This window comes from Camelus ferus, chromosome 3 (assembly GCF_009834535.1).
Source record: "Camelus ferus isolate YT-003-E chromosome 3, BCGSAC_Cfer_1.0, whole genome shotgun sequence".
Classification (NCBI taxonomy): domain Eukaryota; kingdom Metazoa; phylum Chordata; class Mammalia; order Artiodactyla; family Camelidae; genus Camelus; species Camelus ferus.
In genome coordinates this window covers 99412720-99434604 of record NC_045698.1, presented here as the reverse complement: position 1 = coordinate 99434604, position 21885 = coordinate 99412720, and the positions used below count along the sequence as shown (strand labels likewise).

At 42.3% G+C, this 21885-nt stretch overlaps 1 long non-coding RNA gene across 1 annotated transcript; it reads left to right on the top strand.

The window, feature by feature from the left end:
• Nucleotides 1-4006: 4006 nt before the first annotated feature.
• LOC116662745 lies at nucleotides 4007-21883 on the top strand. Its single transcript, XR_004318759.1, has 4 exons — nucleotides 4007-4041; nucleotides 7717-7849; nucleotides 13440-13577; nucleotides 18920-21883. It is a non-coding gene; the product is annotated as an uncharacterized LOC116662745 (long non-coding RNA).
• Nucleotides 21884-21885: the final 2 nt, after the last annotated feature.

The window sequence follows — 21885 nt, the reverse complement described above, 5'->3', positions numbered from 1 at the left end:
CCAGGGGTTTTAAAGATAAGTGCCTAGTATAGAGTAAGTGTTCAATAGATGATCGCTATCAGTCCAGACAGTCCACTGGAGCTTACTTTTACAATTCTGTTTGGGCTAGCACTGTTTTTGACTCCACCTCCTACATGTATATGTCTTTCCTCCCAAACAAGACAGTGAGCTCCTTAAGGGGTACCTCCTCTGGACACAGCCCAAGGATGAAGCCCACAGACCACACTCCATAAATATGAGGTGAATGATGGATTGATACCCATTTAGTCATCAGCTAATCATACGAAGGGCAAAATAAAGACTGGAAACATATGACCGTTCAGGAAGAGGATGATGAAAATCCATGACATCCCACAAGCAGAGAGCCAGGAAGACTGAACCCTCGAGAAATAACTGACACTATATCCCTTCCAAAGGCCCTCCCAACTCATTCTAAAAATGGAACAAACACAGGATCCAGAAATGACACTTTCCCTACCCACACTCCACCCAAGGAACTAGCCTGGAATGAGAAAATTCCAAGTAGAAGGCTCCACCAATGAGGACGGGCAGCCGGTCCCCCATGGTGCTCTAGCCTATTTTCCAAGAGTTGAGGATCACAAGTGAAAGTGGAGAAAACGAAGGAAGAGAAAACCCTAACCCTTCATTACACTCAATCTTCAGCCCCTTAAAGGCCAAACATGCCCCCAACTCCTTACTCTGAAAATTGGTAATGAAAAGGACAGAATTTAGCATTTATCCCGTCTTTTTAGGAGGTACTTTATTTCAGGGTAATCAGATAGTCCCATGCAAGGAGGGGGAGCTCTTCTTTACAAATTCTAGGGAATAAATGTAGAAGGAACAAAAAAATTAGAAAAATCACTTTTTGTAACGGTGGCATAATTGAGTCAGGCAGGGATTATGAATGGATGCACTGGTTTAGGGGAACTGGATAGTATTCAACATGGGACCATTGTTTGCTGGTAGCAGGGTGGAAAATGAAAACTTACTGACACTGTGGGATCAGGCAAGAGCCCCTTACCCACAATCAACCTCTGTCCCAGGCACAGAGGGACCCACAGTAGGGCCACCAGACAGGATACACCCTAATTCCAGGCAATAAGAAGCACGCAGTGGGGTGGGGGTTATAGCTCAGAGGTAGAGTGCATGCTTGGCATGCACAAGGTCCTCGGTTCAATCCCCAGTGCCTCTGTTAAAGAGAGGAAAAAAAAAAAAAAAAAACACGCAGTTTGGCCACACCTGAGTCTAATCAGGTTCTCAGTCTAACTTCAGTTTATGGGAAAAGCAGACGATGGAGAAGGAGTTAACATCACCAAAATCAACAATCACACCAACCCAGAAGGTGGGGCTCTACAGGGAATCTGCCTGGTTGCTTCAACAAGCCAATGTCATGAGAGTGGGGAGAGGTGCGGAGGAAAGTTCTAGAATCAAAGCATCTTAAAGGCATAAGAACCAGATGCAGTATGTGGTCCTGATTTAAATAAACCAGCTGTAAGAGATATTCTTAGGACAATTTGAATATGGATTTGGTATGATATGACGTTAAGGAATTAATGCAAATTTTATTTCTAACTTTGATATACGATCTTAAGGTTACTCAGGAATATATTCCTACTTCCTATGGATATATAGGGAAATATTTAGGGAAATGTCATGTTTCTAATATACTTTAAAATATACCAGTGAAAAAAGATATAGCAGAGATGACCAAATATTAACAAACCTATATAAAGTGACTATGATAGCTAACTTCATAAAGACAGAAAGTAGAATAGTGGTTACCAGAGGCTGTGGGGATGGGGGAATTGTGAGTTATTGTTTGTTGGGTACAGGGTTACAGTATGGGATGATGACGGAGGGTGGTGATGGTTACACAACCCTGTGTAACACTGGTCTTTTCTCTACTCCTAGCCAGACCCTAAGTCTTTCAAAAAACCAATAGGAGGTCAAAGCATTTTTTTAAACCCTCCTTTTTTCCTTAAAAGTAAACCTCTAGGTAGATAAACAACAAGTTTATTCTGTATGGCACAGAAAACTATATTTGATATCTGGTAGTAACCTATAATGAAAAAGAATATGAAAAGGAACATATGTAGTATATGTATGTCTGAAACATTATGCTGTACACCAGAAATTGACACAACATTGTAAACTGACTCTACTTCAATTTTTAAAAAAGTAAGCCTCTAGGACTAATTTCTTTTTGGACCTCCACAGAGTCTGTCTCAGAGCAGAATGCAGAAAGTCAGTTCTAGAAAGAGCCAGTGCCTGATGAAACAAGATAAAGAGACTCAGAAACTCAAAATGGCTTAAAGACCTAAACATAAGACAAGACACTATAAACCTCCTAGAAGAAAACATAGGCAAAACATTCTCTGACACAAATCTTAGTAAAGTTCTCCTAGGGCAGTCTACGCAGGCAATAGAAATAAAGCAAAAAAAAAATTTTTTTAATGGGACCTAATTAAACTCAGAAGTTTTTGCATAGCAAAGGAAACTATAAACAAAACAAAAAGACAGCTTATGGAATGGAAGAAAATATTTGCAAATGATGCAACTGACAAGGGCTTAATTTCCAGGATATACAAACAGCTCATATACCTGAATAACAAACAACCCAATCAAAAAAATGGGCAGAAGACCTAAACAAACATTTCTGCAATGAAGACATACAAATGGCCAATAGGCACATGAAAAAAAAAAATGCTTAATATCACGAATTATCAAAGAAATGAAAATCAAAACTACAATAGGGTATCATCTCACACCAATCAGAATGGCCATCATTAAAAAGTCCACAAACATAAAAGCTGGAGAGGGTGTGGAGAAAAAGGAGTCCTCCTATACTGTTGGTGGGAATGTAGTTTGGTGCAGCCATTATGGAAAACAGTATGGAGATGCCTTAAAAAAACTACAGATAGACTTACCCTATGATCCAGCAATTCCATTCCTGGGCACATATCTGGAGGGAACTCTAGTTCAAGAAGATACATGACTGGATAAAAAAGATATGATACACATATGGTGATATAGATAGACAGATAGATAGATAGATAGATAGATAGATAGATAGATAGATAGATAGATAGATAGATAGATAGATAGATAATGGAATACTACTCAGCCACGAAAAAGAATGAAATAATGCCATTTGTGGCAACATAATGGACCTGGAGATCGTCATACTAAGTGAAATAAGCCAGAAAGACAAAGAAAAATACCATATGATATCACTTATATGTGGAATCTGAAAAATATGACACAAATGAACTTATTTACAAAACAGAAACAGACTCACAAGACATAGCAAACAAACTTACAGTTACCAAGAGGTGGCAGGGAGGGGAGGGAACAGATAAATTAGGAGTTTGGGATTTTCAGATACTCACTACTATATATAAAACAGATAAACAACAAGTTTCTACTGTATAGCACAGGGGACTGTATTCAATATCTTGTAATAGCATATGATGAAAAAGAATATGAAAAGGAATATATACATGTGTAACTGAATCACTGCACACCAGAATTAACACAATATTGTCAACCCTACATCAATTGAAAAAAAAAAAAAAGATAAAGAGACTCAGAGCTGAGCCCTGAGAAGCCGAGCCCAGTCCTGAGTGCTCTCCACAGCCAGGCACAAAGCTAAAGCAGCCCTTCAGATCCCGTGAGGTCAGCATGGTGGTCCACGCTCACAGCCAGGGAAATAGCCTCAAAGAGGTTAAGTAACTCGCCCAAAGCAGAACAGCTGATGTGCAATAGATTTTAAACTGGCATTTCAGAAAGCAGAGCCTGAAGTGAGCTACCCGGAAGCTTTTCTGCCTCCTTCCCTAAAGAGTCTGTGGGGCTGTGCAGTCTCCAAACACATCAGCCCCACCCCGCCTCCCGCCACAGGGTTCAAGGCTGGTTGGCCAGTTCACAAGCAGTGACCTTCACTTACTCTCAAAAGGGTGAGGCTCGCGCAGCCATGAGAGGCAGAAGACTGGTGTCTGGCCTAAAGGCTCTTGCGATCCACTTGTGAAGACCTCGCTGAGAAACGTGAGTAAGCAGAGGGAGTAACACACCAGCTGTAGGGCACCGGCAGCAACACCACCTTCTGCTCTCGGTTCCTCTCGCTACTGTGCGGGTGACGCCGCAGTTAGGGGGTTGTCTACCGCTGCAGTTTACGGCCGTACTCCTCACGCTCAGGATCTTGTCCTCTCTTTACACACTTCACACCCGCAGTGCTGCCCGACACAGGGAGGGTGTGGGCAGTACCCAACGTAGTAGGAAAAAGTGACCAGGTGTTCAGAGTTCATCCCCACCCCCCACCTCATTTGTTCACGTTGGGTCCTACTCCCCACTCTGCCTTCCCCTACCCCGATCATTTCAGAATACCTCCAGGTGGCCTGTGTTCCCTTGATTTCCTCCCCAGTTGCCAGGAAATGCTAGGTGCCCTGCTGGAATCTGCTTCCACCAAAGGCCACCTCCAAGCCCTGAGCCCTGCCTAACTGTTCTGTCCTTAGGCAGGTGGGCACCTTTGCCCGTGCTGGTCCCTATGTCCCCCAGCCCCTGGCTTCCAGGCCATCCAATTTCTCTATGGGTGACAGGGACTCACCAAGCAGATGAGATTCGCTGCCTCCAATCCAGCCCTGAGACCCAGGCAAGCGGGCAGAAAGAGCAGAATCCCCACCCCCATCAGGAGAAAGCCCTTTCTGTGTGCACAGCAGTGCTGCTAAGACCATTTCCAGGGCCAGGCCTGGCCCCTCAGCAAGTCCTCTGGGCTCTGGCAGGATGACAGTGTGACACAAAACCAGGTCAGTTTCTAGGCGCTCAGGCTCAAAGACATGGGTTTTCCCCAAGTGTCCCTAAGTAGGCAAAAAAAAAAAAAAAAAAAAACCCTCACAGACCTGGTGCCACTGTCTTTCTGATGGAGGGGGTGGGTGGGCCAATTATAATCTTGGCAAGAGCAGCTCCTCCCCAGGAAATCTCCCTCCCGCAAAGTCTGTGCCTCTGTGGGCTGGGATTTTATTTCAAGTGAGGGCGCGCTCCTTGGTACCACATTTTCTTCCCTCCTTCCCGGGAATGGCGCTAAAAACCCGGTTCCAGGCTCCCACATGGCTGTAATGATGCCACAGTTTTCCTCGCCGTATGCTGTTCACTGACAAAGTCTGGAGATCCTACAACAAACACATACTGCCAAGTCCATTCTTCCCTTCCAAAGCCTTTTTTCATTTTGGCCCATGAGGTCAAAATTATTAGCATCTCAGGCCAAATTTCAAAGAAAAGTTTGGAAAAGCACAAACCTGGAATTCTGTCCTCGTTTGTTTTTAAAGCCAACTTATGGGAATATGCAGTTAGATTTAAGATGGACCCACTCTGCGGTTACATATTCATACTCAAAGATAAGCAAACTAACAAATTCAGTTCAAAACAGTAAATATTTGAAGCTGCATCCCTAGCCCAAGATGCAAACACTCAGTGTAGCCCCATTAGTCCTACTTCCTGTTGTGACAAATTCACATAAAACCATTCTGAGGAGGATGCTTCCAGGACTCGCCCTCCCTGCCTCCAATCCCAGCTTTTTGTGCAAAGCTAGCTGTCTAAATACCACTGAGCAATGGTGTTTTTTACAGCCTGATTTTGTCCTGTTAACTATAAGTAAGTTATATCTATAAACCTTCCTGGCTAGAAAGCTTTTCTAAGTGCTTCCTAATGAGGCCATGTGGCATGATGGTTTGGGGCAGGTTCTGGAGTCAGACCTGGGCTGGAATCCCAGCTCCACAACTTTAGGCAAGCAACTCAACAATCCTCCGCCTGACGTTCCTCTCCTGGAAAACGGAGGTGCTAACAGGCACCAGCCCCACAACAGTAGGGGCACTCACCACCCGTTTTGTTCACCTTGTCCTGACTTGGCAGTTTTACCTAATTGCAATCCCCTTTTGCAAATGTCACAGATAGCAAACACGTTGTGGGGAACAAACAGGCAAGCGGTCTGCAGAACTCTGGGTGCTGAGTTCACCAGTGACCCCCTCAATTTTAGTGTCACAGCCCTCGGTCTGGCACAGACCCACCCCGGGGCCCACAGGAGCATAGGCACCTAGGAAAGAAAGGGAAGGAAGACTCTTCCTGTTCTTTCAAGCTCTCACAGACTTTTCCATTTGGTCCTCAGCAAACCCCCACCCGACCAGCCACGTTATCCTGGATTAACCTTGGCTTTGGCAGCCAGTGTCTCCAGGCAGTGAGGAGGGTCTGGCTGGCCTTATCCCCCTCTCACAGGGTTGCTCCACGTGGTTCTCAAGGTGCCTCGGGCATGGCCCCCCACAGTGAGGGTCCTACTATCTCTGAGACACCAGGTCTCCTCCTGTCCAAAGCAGAGGTAGGGGATGCTGAGCTCACCTGGGCAGACTCAAACCAGCAGACTGCCCTGCCCTTTCAGCCCAAAGCCAGATACCCAGGAAGTTTCCACAACATAGCTTGAGCAGGGAGGACAGGTCGGGAACTGGGACACAAACTTGACATTCTATAACAGATTATTAAGGTAAATTACGGTATAGTCAGGTGATGAAATACGACTCACTCTTAAAAGGATGCGATGCAAAACAATGAAAAAAGATGCTCACGATAGATTGAAACAAAAAGCAAGCTCAAAATAGTTCGCAGAGTTGAAAGTTTTTGAAAAACCTTTCCCATGCATTTGCATTTCTATGTTTCACACCTAGATACGCATCCGAGTACCAAAAACATCCTGAAGGAAGATGCACCAAAGTATTTGCGGGGCAGACACCACATGGCAGGATTGGGGGAAATCATTTTCTCCTGTGTTTTGTTTCTCAATAATACATTCAGTAACAGCCATGCAGTAGTTTTGGAAAGAAGAAAAAATTAGCTTCAAAAGAACATGCCTCACCTCTAGTCTCTCTGGCTGAGTCACCTCTTACAGAGAGAAGAGACGAAGGCTGGGCGGAGCTCCCCGAAGTCGCCTTCCCCTCCCATGCGTGTCACATTCCTTCCCAGTGGCAGAGAATGAGTTTCTCGACAGCGGAGCCGGCCCATCTCGGGGCCAGGATGGTGCTGGCAGGAGTCACTTGCTAACACGTCCCGACATGTGTTTCCAGTAACGCTGTTTGTGGCCGCTTTCTTCTCTTATCGCTCCTCCCGTGACCTTTGCTGGTTAGACTTACTGGCTGGAGCCAGGTGGATTTGTTTGATTTTTGTTGATGGTTATTAGGAAGAGGAAGTGCCAGAAGGGATTACCTCAAGTTTAAACCTATTTCCAGCAGAGTCCCAGGGCCTTTAATTACACATTCGGGTCTGTTTGGTAAAGAAGTGGTCAAAGATGTGCTTTTTATCTCCCTCGGAATCTCCCGAGACTGGCAGGGTTCCACGAGAGCCTGGTGTTCCTGCAAACTCCAGCCACAGGCTCCTGGGGGGGAGGAGGGCAGCGGTGGAAGATGGGATACGGAGAGGGAGGCCGACGAGGGAGGCCGACGAGGGACAGTTTTAAAAGCCCCGCACCGGGAATCCTTGGTTAAGGCCGTGGCGCTTGTGGGTAGAGACAGTAGAGGCACCGCAACCCCAGAGAGGTCGAATTTTGTTTCGAGACCAGAACTTCTGCAGCTCCCAGAGGAGAATCCTGAGTCAGCTACTGCTGAACTTCAAGGATGAGGAGTCAGGATACTAAATGTCCAGCCTAATCCAAAAGCAGACTTTTCTTTCTTCCTTTTTTTGCAGATTTTTTTTTCCCCCACATCTTGGTACTGAAGATAGTAACAGCCCAACTCACCACTGGCAGGCGACCACTATCTGGAATGATCAAGGTACCAGATCAGCTGAGGGGCAGACTGACGTCACCATTCTGCTACAGGTGGGCCTAGTTGGAGAGATCTGAACCAGCTGGTCCTTGAAAAGCACTCTGATTTCTCTAGGCCAGTGAAAAAAAAGACAGACTCCGGGAATGTGGACTCCCCACCCCACTAGCCCCCCTCTTTGTCTTAGTTGCCCGTTGAAGGGATTGCCAAATGACCAAGTTGCTGAAGGTCCAAGACCAGAAAGTTTAACACATCAATTGCAACTTTATTGGAAAAAATGAGGATGCTTGGTTACTGAGGGTTACATTTTTGGCATAACAGCGAAGTCAGGAAATTCGGAATTATTCTTTAGCTGCTTATATTAAAGACACAGTGTTGTAGGTCAAATACACACACTATTTCAGACAATAGGGCTCCAAATTTCCCATTAATTTATGGCCCAGAGGGGATGGAATTTGGGGAGGAACATTTGGTTAGAATGGAAATGGGAACAAATGGGATTTCGTTAGAGGCCTCTTTCGTCAGCTGGGACCCCTGACCACCCAAATTCTGCCCCCCAGTGAGGCTGTTTCTTCCACCACTCCCAGGGTCCCAGCAATTCCCTTTCGGTGGGAGCACACAGCATTGAGCACAGAATCTTGCCCCCATCTCTGGAATACTATAATACCCTCAAGGTAAGCGAAGTCATAGTCTTTTTCTTGGTACTGCTGCCTCCTTAGAGCAATGAAAACAGGTCCTAAAAGACACAGAAGTGTTTCTTCCCTAGAGTCAACCTAACCACCTCTCTGGGGCTCCCAGCCCATGCTCCAGGAGTTGGGCCTGGGTGAGAAAGGCTAATAGTTCAGGCACAACTGCAGCAGTACAGACACTCGGCCTTCACATCTTACAGCAGGATTGTTCAAAGTGCAGTACCAAGACCCTGATGTACCTTAAATGATGTTAGGTGGGCATAACATTTTTTCATTTTATTGGTAATATATTTATTTTAGTGTGAATTTGAGAAAAATGAAATTAGCATGTCAAGGGTTACTTCATGAATGCTAGTTAGGATGAGGCTAAGGAATAACAAATTTAGTAACATTTAATAGAAAAATTTTAAGTAGAAATTTAATAATATAGATGAGATAGAAATAGGACAAAGCTCATGAAGCTCAGTTTTCAATAAGCAAAGTTTGGGACAGTTCGGTGGCAACTAGACAAATTAACAAATGTGCATGAAAAGCTCAGACAAGTATATTAAAACACTAGAGACAGCCTTCCACAGTACAGAGAGCTATGGAATCAGAAAGCCTAGGTTCAGGTGCTGAGCGCTATTGTTTACTTAGCTCTGTGACCTTGGACAAATTACAACTCTTTAAGCTTCAGTCTCTTTGTCTGTAAAATAGAAATGAGAATTCCTATCTCATTAGATTGTTCTGAGAATGAAATGAGGTAATATTGATAAAGACTATTGCACAAAGCCTAGAGGAAGTGCTTGGAAAGTAGGAGGGAGGATTAGAAATGGAAAGGACTCATTTCTAAAGCAGGCTCCCCATCTATCTGTCGTAAAGATTTCCTTCCAGGAAGATGCAACCCAAATAGCAAAGGAATATTTAGCCCTTTGGGTCATGGATCCGCTCCCAGAGAAACACGCATGCAGACACACTTGCCAAGGCCAAAACTGCACACGATTTTAAGGTGTTCGTAGGTGACAACTCCTCTAATCACTTCCTGAGCTGGCGGCAGACCTGGTGAGCGAAGACAGAGAGCTAGGTTAACAAGAGGCTTCTCCGCTACTCGTGCCCCAGGGATGCCCGGCATCATCCTATCTTCTGGATGCATTCCTAAACTAGACTTTGGTTCTGTCTGGCTGCCTCTTCATACACAGGCCACCACAGCTTAATTCTCAACATGGGCAGAAGGCAAATAAGAGCTCACGGACCCACACAGCCCCCTACACTCAGTAAGTGGCTTGTTCTCCCTGCCCTATCTCGGTGCAGTACAGCCTGGCCTTGCAATTTTTAACTCGGTGCTAATGGAACTGGGTAAACGCAAGAGACTAGCAAAGGTACATGGAAAACCATGGGCCCCGATAAGCTGCTGATACGGTGCGCCTGCGCTTCCGCCAGTTCTATTTAAACACTGATAGACCCCTGGGCAAACAAGAAACCCTTTGTGCTCCGAGCATCCACAACTACCATTCGGAGTCCATTCTGCACATGGACCAGGCTCAGAGTAGGCGGAGCAGGGGTGGGAGAAAGGCAAACTTTTCCTGCACTTTATCAGACAAATGCACACAGGGAGGAACAGGCTGATCTTCAATCCTGGGGCTCCAAATCTTTCTCTCTGCCCCCTGCCCTGCCTCACAGCAGCCTCTTAACAATTGAGATTGAGAAAATGTTTTCTAGAAAATTCACTGCAGAGTCTTCAAGCAGGACACATGGGCTAGTTCAAGCCATGACCCACCCACATCACACCAGTAAGTAAGGCATGAATGATTCAGCTCACAAAGAAGCAAGGGGGGTTGGGGAAGCTGGTGAGTTTACCCATAGGCACTAATGTCAGCCAAAAAAGGAGTCAAGGTCAAGGCCAGAGGAAATCCAAGAAAGTTAGACTGCTATAGAGCTGGAAGACGGGGGTTGTTTCTCACAACCATTTGAATTTTGGTTTATATAGCAAACAGTGTTTGTAAATTAAGAGTTTTGAATTGGAATTTCTTTCTTGAATATTAAGATGATAAGAGCCCCACTCCTCCAGGTATGATTCTTCTGGATGGGTAGTTTGGACATCATCTGGGAGCTTGTTACAAATGCAGACCCTTGAGCCCCAGCCCAGACCTTCTAAACCAGAACCAGCATTTTAACAAGATCCCCAGGCAATGCATATGCATGTTACAGTTTGAGAAGCACTGGTTAGAGTACTTATAAAGTTCTTGGAAAGGTCTATTAAAGGATGATAAAATATAATGGATTGTGTCCTTTCAGGTTCACAACAGAGCTTAACCTAAATATCATGTATAAAAAAATAAAGTTCACTTTAAAAGGATGAGACTAATAATAGTAGACCTGTGAATATAACTTTTGTTTTCAGTAATTAGTTCTCAAATCTCAGTGAAGAAGTATTTCTCATGAACAGCTCAATATATATGACATCAGTTGGGCAGCTTCCAACACCCTTCTCTGACGTGAAAACAGGATTATTTTCAGCAGTTCAAAGACTACATGTTCATCCCATAAAGGTTCAGAGTGGTACACATTAGAATTAGTGGCATTTTAACAAGTTAAAAATATATTTCAGATTTAGCATTATTGTCAGCAGGCAAATTTTGCAAAATCAGTTGAAATGTTTCCATAATCAACATGAATTATCTTTGCAAAAAAAAAAAAAAAAAAAAAAGCAGCAGAGGTTGAGGTGTGCTGATTAGTGGTCAAGAGTGCCTGGGTTTGGATCCTTGCTCTGTCTCCTGTGTGACATTATCTAAGTTACTTGACTCCTCTGAGCCATCTCCCTCAGCGTAAAATGGGGATAAGAGCACTTTTACTGTTGAATTATTGTAGGATTAAAAGATATTATTCATGAAAAGCACTACAACAGTACTTGGACATAGTAAGTGCTAAGTAAATAGAAGCCACTAATAAGAAATTAGTATTGACATTTGTTTTTCTATGACTCACATGTGGAATCTAAAAAAAAAAAAAAGATACAAATGAATTTATTTATAAAACAGAAACAGACTCACAGAGATAGAAAACAAACTATGGTTACCAAAGGGGAAAGGAGGGGGAGGGATAAATTAGGAGTTTGGGATTAACAGATACACGCTACTATACATAAAACAGATAAATAACAAGGTCCTACTAGATAGCACAGGGATCTATATTCAATATCTTATAATACCCTATAATGAAAAAGAATCTGAAAAGGAATATATATATGACTGAATCACTATGCTGTACACCAGAAACTAACACAACATTGTAAATCAATTCTACTTCAATTTAAAATTTTTTTTTTAAATTTTAATGAAAAAAATAGTATTGACATACTGTCTCAAGATGTCATTCTGTGTAACTTGAGAGAGTGAAGGCCACTTGGGTCTTGTCCTGTCTCTATCCAGCACTAGCCTTAAGAGCCTACAGGAATCGCTCCATCTGAGCAGTAACTAGAAAGACCCACGTCATGAGCTAGGCTTGCCCCACTGGCTTGGGAGAGGTGGTGGTAAGAAAAACAACCTGTGGTACAAGCTGGAAAGCCTGAGGCCAAGGTCAAAGGCTGTGTTACAGTGGCTGCTCTGTGCCTCCAGGCCAGAATCCCCCTGTTCCCGCTCCCAGGAAGGAGAGTTGGAAGCTGGGAGCCTGGGAGAAGGGAGAAGAGGAAGTGTTCATAGGGGCAGGAGAATAAAAGCAAAAAGAGGGAACAGAGCAGGTGCGCTCAAAGCACAGGTGTTGCAGCTTTGGGAAGACTTTGTGCTCTGACAGCACAAACCAAGTTAGTTTGGAGCTCTTAAGTGGCCTCACCACCAAGAGCTCTACGGAGCAAGTCAGTTAACCTCGCGAGCCTCCCTTTTTAAAAATATAAAACGAGAATGATAGTACTACCCTCCTCAAAAGTTTGGGATGATGATTAAATGAGGTAATGTGTATAAAGAATGCAGCAGGGGGCTTAGCACATGGTAAACGATGGGTAACTGGTACCCATTACTATCTGTCTATGGCAGGTGTCTGCAACACAACTTTACTGCAGGCTGAATCCATGGGGTCAAGGAATTTGATGTGAATTTCAGATGAACAGAGACATTTTGGTCACCCTATCAGTGACAGACTAAGATCATAGGAAGCCTTTGTTATAATTGCCACAACAGCCTAGTCATTCTCCTTAGGGATGGAACCGTGGAAAGGAGAGGTATTAAAAGCTGGCTTTAAAAACACTATCATTTAGGATTCATCAGAACTAGTTGAAAAATAAGAAAAGGCAAGATAATCTCCATTGTAGCAAAAAGACTGTAAAAAAAAAAAAAAGAATTTAATGTCTAACGTAAGCAAAATGGCTGAATGAGAAACCGCATCTCATCAGACTATACAAGTGATTAGTACTACATTATGTAAAAATGATAAATTCACAAAAACAAGGGTAAAAAGTCCCAACAGTTGATTTTTGGGGGTAGTGGGATTAGAGGTGACTTTTAGATTTGTTGTTTATTATTATTATTGTTATTATGATTACAAAATCATGGTATTTTTGAAGCCCCTGTAAGTTCACGGGGGAAAAAAATGTACAATGATTTAATAGTTTCAGCCACAGTAAGAGATGATTTGGGGCAGTGGTTTTCAAACCTTCTTTTCAGCTGTGAAACACTTTTTGTAAACAAAATCTTGAGACTCCCATCTACGAAGCAGATAAAATACTGCTTTTATTGAATAAATGCATTTATATGTTGTGTTCATCTTTGCTCCACTTCAGTCTGTAAACAAGAGCACATATAATCACATAGGTTGCATATACATTTCAATAAAGATATTTTACTATAGTTTTTAATGGTTAAGGATATTTTTAGAATATCAAGTTTCAATTAAAAACGCAGAATTCTACTATCTCTTGGAAGCTGGTTCAGGAACATGGAGCAGATTGTGAAGATGGGGGCTAACTGACTGTTGGGCGCTTTTCCAGAGAGACCAAAGCCTCCAGAGATTCATGCAGAAGTCATGTGTGTCCACGGAGAGAGAGAAGGAGCAATGAGCAGAGGACACTCCCCTGTCGTCTGTCTAATGACCAAACCGAACTAACATAGAAGCGCATGGAGCAGAGGTGAGCCCGGGGACACTGTAGCAGAGGCCTCGTCTGTGCAGAGCTCCCCAGGTCCCAGATGAAAGGAGGAAACAGGCAGGTGTACTGGGCGGGCTTGGATTTGCTGGGATCATCGACCTTGGGGCACTCGCGGATTCTAACGGGAGCGCTTCAGGAAGGAAGGTAAAGTGTGTGATCTGGTTGGGTGGGAAGGTAAAGAGGGCAGAGAGTAACTTGGATTGACGAGGCCCAACCAGGATGCAGAGAAAGGAAAGGGCGTATAGCACAGAGAACTATATTCAGTGTCTTGTAATAACCTTTAATGAAAAAGAATATGAAAACGAAGATATGTATGTATGACTGGGACATTGTGCTGTGCACCAGAGATGGACACATTTTAACTGACTATACTTTAATTCAAAAAAAGGAAAAAAAAACCCCAAAAAACTAGTTGAAAGGAAAGAGAAAGGGGGCCTCGGAGGAAATGGCCCTCTCTACGGTGGGAGAGAAAGATGTGTAGGGACGTGGGACAGGAAAAGGCCAAAAGCAGCAGAGTGATCTAAGAAGTACTGGAAACCTTGTGAGAGGGAGGTGCAGAGAGGCAGGTAAACGGGGCCATGATGAAGAGCCGGGAAAGTAGCAAAGAATTTAAGGCAAGTGCAGAAAGAAACAAGGCGAAGGATAAGAAGTTCAAAGGACGCTTTGAAGACCTAAATCCACACGAATTGAGCATACGGCAAATCTCCTCATACAATACAAATGGCCCAAGAAAAAAGGAGGCCAGAATTTCAGCCGACAGAACTCAGGAAGGGAAATGAGAATCAGAGTTTATTGGATTTATAGAGTGTTTTGATGTGACTGAGTGTTGAAAAATTATTTGCCGGGGGAGGGAGGCTTTGGTTACTTGCTGGTAAAGAACGTGCAATAATCCCTTTGATAGCAACCCGTGGGGATCACATGAACATGGGTATGTGTGAGGTCCTACAGAAACACGTGATGGAATTCCCAGAAAAGTAAGAGCAAGTCATATTCTCATCTGGGCAGCAGGGATTTAGAGTCGTCTGATTTATCAGGGATGGGCTAATGACAGCCTTTAGGAAAGAAGGAATGAAGAAAGGCAGAATTTATGAAAGCTACATGGTCCTCATAAGGAAATAAATGTCCAGGTTTGAATTATAGCTTTGGCCTTTTAATGTCCTGCCCTGGGATCCAGTGCTGTAGCTGGTTGGAGACCTGCAAAGAGCTGTCTTCTGAGTGCTGGGCCCTTTACCTACATTATCCCACTTAGAACTAAAAACAGCCCTGTGAGAAAATATTCTGGAACACAGATTAGGAAACTGAAGTTTGGGTGGGGCAAGCCAATGGCCCGCGACTACACAGCTGGCACGTGGGGAGCCACAGGTCCAGCCCCACCAGTGGACTCATGCTCGCATCTCCCCTCGCAGTGGTTTTCCAGGTTCCAGCCTCACAAGTGCCCTGAGATGCTTTCCCGTCCATCCTCCTAGGCTCTTTGGGGTTGGCTTCCTCAGGTGGCAGGAATCTCTCTTTCCTTGGAGAGTACTTGGTTTTAGGAAGATCTTTAGTGCCCTTGTGGTGAACTCTACATTAGGGGCAGGTCATCACAACTTGAAAAGTGCAGAAAAAAAAGTCTCACCTTTGACGCCAATTAGGCAGAGAAAATGATGGTGTGTTATGATTTCTTGGACAGGAAATCTCTTTGTCTTATGTCCTGCCCTCTCTCTTGCCAGAATGTCCTTGTGCCCAGTGGCTCCTCTGTACAAATCCTACATACATTATAGCCAGCACAAGGTCATACATATCATAATCAGCTATCACAGATTAGTATTTATCAAATGAAGGCCTGAAACATCTATAGCTAAGAAGCCAGAGCAGGGCGGAGGGTATAGCTCAGTGGTAGAGTGCATGCTTAGCGTGCACAAGGTCCTGGGTTCAATCTCTAGTACCTCCATTAAAAAACTAAATAAATAAACCTAATTACCTTCCACCCAAAAAAAAAAAAAACCTCTCCAAAAAAAAGAAGCCACAGCATTTCCATTAGCAAGATTAGTGAGTCCTAGCAATCACCATACAGTGCAGTGCCTGCAGTTAACAATACTGTGTACTTAAAAATTTGTTAAAAGGGTAGGTCTTATGTGTTCTTATCATCAAAAAAAAAAAAATAGTAAAAAAGAGGCAAGAAGAAACTTTTGGGGGTGATGGAGATGTTTACGGCACAGATTGTGGAGATGATTTCACAGATGTACACTAATCTCTGAGCTCATCAAGTTGTACACATTAAGTATGTACAGCTTTTTGTATGCCAGCCGTATCTCAGTCAAGTGGTTTACAACAAATAAAAAGTAGAAATCCAGATCATAAGTATTTATAATATATAGAAACTCTCTTTTTCAGAGGTAGAACTTCATCACTTCTGACACACAGGTGCCTGTCTGAATTTCATCTGTAATTCTTTCCAAGGGAAATAAAAACACTGTAGATGGAGGTGAAGCCAAGGCCACTTGGGACATGAAGATGTAGGGGAGGTGTCTTGGCCTCCCTTCAGGTGTCTGATGTCACCAAAGCTGCACTCTAGAGGGCCAGCCTGGGTACACTTATGACCTCTGTTTTGCCCTGTGTTCCTACAAGTTTTATGGGAAGGTCACTAATAAACTAAGTGTGTAAATGCTCGACCGTCTAGTTAAGAAATAATAACTGCTCCTGGAGTTGACTTGTGCTACATATTTCCTGCAAAACACACTTATTTACCTTTCCTTCTAATAAAATACATCCGACAATAAATAAAAGGCAGTGAAAGTATCCATGGCTTGCTATTAAAACTTGATATGTTTTAGTGACAATTTTTAGCATACTGTTTTTAGATGAATCAGGTACTATTTGAAAATAAGCACCTAATGAGGACTTGATTGAGATTGGCACCAAGGACCAAACACAATAATTTGTCCTAAGTACAGTGTCTGTACTTAGAGAATTTAAATGTCTCCCCTTGAAAAATCAAATTGCACTTTAAAATGGTCAATATACTTCTACCAACCAGCCACTTGTATAAAAACACCACCATAAAACACATTAGTCTTCTTATTTTTCTTAAGTTTAAACTACAGTCTAGTGAATTTAATTCATCACACTCTTACATAAATGCTACAGTGGAGGGGGAAGAGTCTTTGGAATTTCAGACAGTTGTTTCTTTTTTCTTTCTTTCTTTCCTTTTTTTTTTTTTTTTTTAAGAAAACCTCTCAAGAAGGTATCCAACCACTTCTTGGAGACATAATCATATGGAAAGAAAAGTGATCCAAATAAAGGAGGAATTTTTTTTAAAAAAGCCTTAGCCACTCTTCAAATTTATTCTTCAGTTTAGGCCAATCCTCTTTTATAGGGGGCTCTGAGCAATTACCAGGCAATCTTATCCTGTGAGTCTAAAGGATTAAAGCAGAAGCAAAGAACAAAAGGAACCGATTTGCTACACTCTTCCCCTGTCCTCTTAACAAATCAGACTTCATTTCCTCTGGGGCCTCCTTCCCTACCTAATCTTCCTTCTTTCTCCCATGGTCCCTTAGGGAAAGGATTCTTAAAGGTAACATTAGGGAATGCCACCTAAACAAAATTCCTTCAGAATATACAAACATTGAAAATGACTTCAGAAACTAGAGGGTGCTTTTCTGATTCCTCATTTTGGAAATTCTGACAAAGTGCAACTCTTCTGATGACTGGATCTTAAAAAAAAAAAAAAGTAGCAGGAGGTAGTAAGCCACCCAAGTTAGGTTTACCAGACTTTTAGACACACTCCCTTTCCTCTTGCAGACTATTTAGGACAGTGCTTGCGGAAGGTCACCACATACATTAAAGGGAGCACAGCCTGGGAACTGCAGACGTGACATCTGTCAAACTTACTGTTCCATCTGTCACCGACATGGGCCACATACAAACCTCAAGAGCTCTTGGCGACTTTAAGGAGCCTGCTAATGCATTCTTTTTCCTTTACCCTTAAACCATTCCAAACAGAGGATCTACCTTATTTTTAAAGACCTCTAAGGAACAGTCCACAATCACTCATAGCCAGCCAAGTATTTAGAAATTATGTTCCCTATGGCTGTTCACCATTGCTCTGCAGACACATGCCTTCCCATAGTCCTGCTATAAAAAGAAGAAAATATTGTAGCCATGAACTTTGAGAAGACCTACATGAAGACAAAATTAATCTTAATTTTACCCAACAATCAATGCCATGAAAATACGCTAGTGAAAAATTAACTGTAAGTTTAAGCATAGGTATACACGCTCTGCAGGTCTCTTCTATTCGGTTGTCTTCTGTGGAAAATGAACGTTTGAGAGGAGTACTTACTTACCCGTTATCCTCATTTGGAAACTCTGTAGAACTTCTGCAGGAACCAAGTCTGACCATTTATAATTCTACAAGATGGGTATCAGAAAAATATTAGTTTCAATACCTAAATCCAGGCAACTGCTAAATCACAGAAGGGCTTAAGGCCAAAAATAGTTGGGAGAACTGCATACAGATTAAACCCCATTTCACACATACAGCCCCAGGGAAAACATATAAAACTACCCAAAAGGGGGCTTTTCTCACACACATGACCGTGGGTACACAGATTTAGGGTTTGAGAGTCACTGAGCCAAACCTAGAAAGAAAATGGACTAATTTGACTTCTTTAGCCCAGCAGTGCCCACTTCTTAGAATTATACGGTACCAAATGATGCTAGTAGTAACAGGGGTGGTAAAAAAATATTCGTCCATCCAATGGCTCGCTCAGTAATTTATCTGCAATCCCAGTTAAAATGTATACTGGAAATAAGTCATGAATATAAAAACCCTCAATGTTGATAATCAGAGGAAAAAACAACATACTAAAATGACCAGAATGACATCTAAACCCAGCGACTGCCAAACACAGCCGGAGAAATGGTTCTGTCAAAATAAAGATGTGGAAGCAGGAAGCAGATGGCAAAATTCTTTCTAAAACCTCACTTAAGGGAACATTTTAGGCATTTCTGACTGTCGTGCAAATGAAAAGAAGGATGTTTCATCAAGTGTAACTCTAGCCGAGTTATGATAATAGGTTGCTCCAGTCCTCTCTACTTGGCTCAGGAAGTAACTTAAATGGGCTTAAATGGGGGAAGCAGCTCTCAGTAGGGGATGTGAATGCAAACCCTCACTAGCAAGGTGAAAAATCAGTGCAGCTCTGAATTTCAGAAAAGAGTTGAGCTGAGTTTCAGAGTCAGAAGGCAGCACTTTCTTAGTTCTATAATTTAGCTGATAATGGTTTGTGTCAAGAAATTAACTTCTCCTTCTCCATTTGAGTTTTTTTGTTTCTTGTTCTTTTAAGGTTTTTGACCCTCTGGTGAACCTTCCAGACAACTAATGAATAACAATGAATACTGTCTTCTCAGCGCTCCAGCACTCATCTAAGATTTAAAGTAAACCACTTTCCTCAGTCTGGGTGTCTATCAACCTGCAATCACGTATGGATGGGGAAAAGTTTGTGAAACATCTCATTTCTCACACAAATGATTAATCACTTTTAGAGCAGGATGAACAACATACAAAGCAGGGTTGGAGCTGTCTGTTGCATACAACTACATCTCAGTTTCTGACCCAGATGAAATCCTGCATAAACACAAGAAGTCTGTTTCATATATTCCATATTCGGGTTTAACAGGTTTGCATTTAAGTTTACATCTTCCTAATTTGCCAACTGAATGAAAACGCTCAAAATCAGAAAGCCATGCTAAAGGAAACACCAGACTTTTAAGCAAAAATGGGTATTAAAATACAACTTGGAGTTATACATCTATTCTACAAGTGACAAATTCTGAGAGGAACTGGAGGGCGAGAGAGACAATGCCATGCAGTGGAGACTGGATTATTTCAAATTTCTAGACAGGGAAGCTGTCTTCAGGCGGACAGCTCTCCATCCACAGGTTGTCCAAAGAGCCGGTCTTTCGACAGGCGGTCAAGTTGTAGGTGATGCAATGAACTGGGTTATAAAAGAGCCTCTTTTTCGAATGATACAATCGGTTTCCGTACCCCTCTTTTCCTCCTGAAAACCTTTTACTCTCAACCTGAACTCACTCTCCCCTTCAAGAATTCCTGGTGTGTTTCTTTGAGATGTCCTCCACGTCAGCAGCAGCACCGACAGAGAACCAGAACTCAGAGGCTCCCTGTCAAAGAGCGCTCCTTGTGGGTGCCCTAAATGAGTGCAACCAGGTGTCACACCAAAGTACATGGAATAGACAAAGGGTGACTTAAACCTCTGAGTACCTTACTTCAGTGTTGGTAGTTTAGCACATGCTCTCACTCAATCCACCTTACCAACCTCACAGACTCTAAATGCTATTTAGGCTTAAAGACATACAAAACGAGATTTTTAAAAAACAGACAAACCATCAACGGAAACATATTTGCATTCTGTTACGCCTCTCATCACCCGGCAAGTCATCTTCAGAAAGCGTGAAAAGGTGAAAATTTAAATAGCTAAAAAACATCAGCAGAACCTGGAAATTATTAAGCTACATCTTACATGATTTTTCTGTATTCATCATCAGTGTTTCACTAAGAACCAGATTCGGTCAGGTAGTAGGGGCCACATTACTTTTTCATAGAATATTCCCTTCATTTTACATAAATGTATAGTTCTGTATCTATGCCTGGCATGTTTTAAGTTAAAATTTGATAATTGGTGTTTACTAGCATCAGGACCAAGTGATTTTTCAGTATCAACTACGGCAACCCCTCAAGGAGAAGAGGTCAGACGAGGTGGTAGGGCTGGACTCAAAGCGGAGGCCAGCACTCCACTTGTGGGGTTTATTTTTGCCGATTCTCACCCAGAACCTTGCTACCTCAGGTAACCACTTAAGTTGAATTACCACTTCTAATGGCCCTGAAACTCCCTTTCAGTAGTTACTTCTTCCTTTAAACATAGTATAAGAATATAATGAAGGCCAAATTTCATCTGGGCTACTAATGACTCATAGGGAGACGCAGCTTAAGTCAGACAATTTAGTTTGTGTAATACCAAATGGTAACAACAAGTAAGAGACATGAGGGACCTCTGTAGTCATGAATGAGCCCTAGCTGTCCCTTAGCCAGGTCAAGCCAGTTTATTCCATAACCTCACACAAATAACGGTGGTTCCTCAGTATCCGCTTTCAAATAATTTAAACATTCACCATTTATCTGAAAAGGTTATTCTTAATAATGAACCTACCAAAGGGAGACCGAAAAGAATGATAGAGAAAGATGGAAAGTAACAGTGCAGTACAAACATCTCCACCGTAATAGTAAAGGACTCTAGGTAACATACGGTGCCATCTTTATGAATCTGAAAAGACTTTTAGAACATTTAAAAAAGAGAAATCATCTTCCCAATTACTTGTAAAGCATATCAAACTGTAGGTTTACATGTGTCTAAGTCTTAAGGACCACCACATATGTAGAAATGAGAATTCCAGTCCTTGAATCTTCAAAGGCAAATAAGGCACAAGGACCTGTACAGAATAAACACAAAGCAAAACTACAGTGTTTTAGGTAATGTGATTTAGGTCCCCTCTACTTTGTCCTGTAAGATAAATAGTTCTCTCTGTTGCCCATGTCCAAATTTATTCAGATGGTTAAGAGAGATATTCATTTAGAAACTTACAACCTGATAGGCTATAAACTCTTCCAAACTCTACTACTGGTATAATCTAATTCAAAATATAAAAACTTCTCAGACTTTCATAACCCACCCCCCCACACACTCTTATCTATGGTAAAATATAACTTTTGAACAAGAACATACTATACTATTATTCATAGTAATCAGTAAATTTCGAGCAAGAATGATCATTTGAAATGTCCATCCAGGAGACACTCGGTTTTCCTGTTTGGCTTTCAAGTAACGTACACTTCTGTGCACTATATACTGACTCCCCTAAATGGCCTTCCCACGCTGATCCTGGATATTCACATGCAGCACATAAACAAACATTTGCTGCTATTATATCATGTTAGTGCTGGTTTGTGTAGTGATTTGACCAACTTGCTACATTTTTTTTCTTTGTATTTTGAAGAAGTCAAAGACAGAAAAGAATTAAATGGCTGGTATTACACGAAATACTGGTCTCTAAATTTAACACAACTGATACAAGAATAGACATCAGGAGGGATGGGAAATCTTTAGCATCAACTGGGTGCTCAAAGGATTTAAACCTGTTGCTGCGTTCAACTGAGAAAAAGGGCAAAGAGAGGGAACATGTAAAAAACATTAGAAATAAGTTATCTAAGATTATGTCTAAAAAAATGAAGCATAAT